Genomic DNA, 1,531 nt, shown 5'->3' on the forward strand with positions numbered 1-1,531 from the left:
TTCTTGCCTGGAGAATCCCAGGGATAGGGGAGCCTGGTGGGCTGCTGTCTATTGGGTTGCACAGAGTCAGACACGTCTGAAGTTACTTAGCAGCATGAAACAAATTCAAGAAGCTTTAGTTCCTCCTCTGAGGATATAGATAGGTCTTCCCAGGTGGCTTAGTGGTAAACAGTCCACCTGCCAATGCAGGAGACATAGGAGACACAGGTTCGATCCCTGGGTCGGGAAGATCCCCTGCAGGATGAAATGTCAACCTACTCCAGTATTCTTGCCTGGGAAATCCCATGAACAGAGGAGCCTGGCAGGCTACAGTCCAGGGAGTCACAAAGAGTCAGACATGACTGAGCATGCACACAGGATATAGATAATATTCTGAACCATATCCTCTGAGGTGCTTTGAAGATACTGAAACTTCTACCAGTTGGAAGAAATTGGAAGGATGCTGACCATCAGTATGTAGACCCAGAACCAGAAGCTGGAGCCAGAAGGTTGAGGATGTTGGCTCCTAATTACCTCACTACTAACCAAACAGAAGAATGTCCACTAGCTAATCACACACAAAACAATAATCTTTCTCACTTTCTTTTTTTTTTTTTTAATATGGAACGCTTCACGAATTTGCGTGTCATCCTTGCGCAGGGGCCATGCTAATCTTCTCTGTATCGTTCCAATTTTAGTATATGTGCTGCTGAAGCGAGCACCTCACTTTCTTTTAAAAAAAGTCTTTCCCTGGGACTTCCCTGGTGGTCCTGTGGTTAAGACCCTGCACTTCCACTGCAGGGGGCTTGGATTCAATCCCTAGCAAGGGAACTAAGATCCAACATACCATGCAGAGTGGCCAAAAAATAAAAATAAGAAATAAAATTTAAAAACTTAACTAAAAAATAAATAAATACATAAAATCCTTTCATTGAAAACTGTCAGGGAGTTGGAGTCTTGTGAGTACTGACCCCCACGCTTCTCCTTTGGTGCCCTGAAATAAGCGATGAACTTTCCTTCACCACAACTCAGTGTCAGTGAATTGACTTTACTACTTAGGGATGAACAGACCCAAGTCTGGTTTCGTAACACAAAGACTCCAAATATTCTATGGACAGCATAATTATTTGTTTGATAGGAAAAGGCCTCTAAAAGATAGGAAAATTCCAAAATTGCTTCCCTGCAAACTCCTTACAAAAGATTGATAAAAATATGGAAAATCTAAAGTTCCAACTCAAACTGTCCTTTTTCACTTCTTGTTCAACCTCAGATTCACCAACCATCTCACCCCTATAACTCGACTTCCTCTGCCCATTCATATAATCTTCTATCACTGCATAACAAATTACCACAAATATATCAGTTTAAAACAATGTTTGTTTATTATTTCACTGATAAGACCTAGGTAGGCTCCACTGGCTCCTCTGTTTTCAGTCTCACAAGGCCAAAGTCAAGCTATATGACAGGCTGTGCTTTTATTTGGAAATTTTAGAGAAAGATCCATTCCCAAACTTTCTAAGGCTATGGGAGAATTCAGTTCTTTATATTTGGA

General features: G+C 41.3%; 1 non-coding gene across 1 annotated transcript; it reads right to left on the reverse strand.

Moving 5' to 3' along the window:
* Positions 1-594: 594 nt before the first annotated feature.
* LOC112449645 (U6 spliceosomal RNA) lies at positions 595-701 on the reverse strand. Its single transcript, XR_003038243.1, has one exon. It is a non-coding gene; the product is annotated as a U6 spliceosomal RNA (small nuclear RNA).
* Between the last annotated feature and the right edge of the window lie 830 nt (positions 702-1,531).

Source organism: Bos taurus, chromosome 14, assembly GCF_002263795.3.
Source record: "Bos taurus isolate L1 Dominette 01449 registration number 42190680 breed Hereford chromosome 14, ARS-UCD2.0, whole genome shotgun sequence".
Classification (NCBI taxonomy): Eukaryota; Metazoa; Chordata; class Mammalia; order Artiodactyla; family Bovidae; genus Bos; species Bos taurus.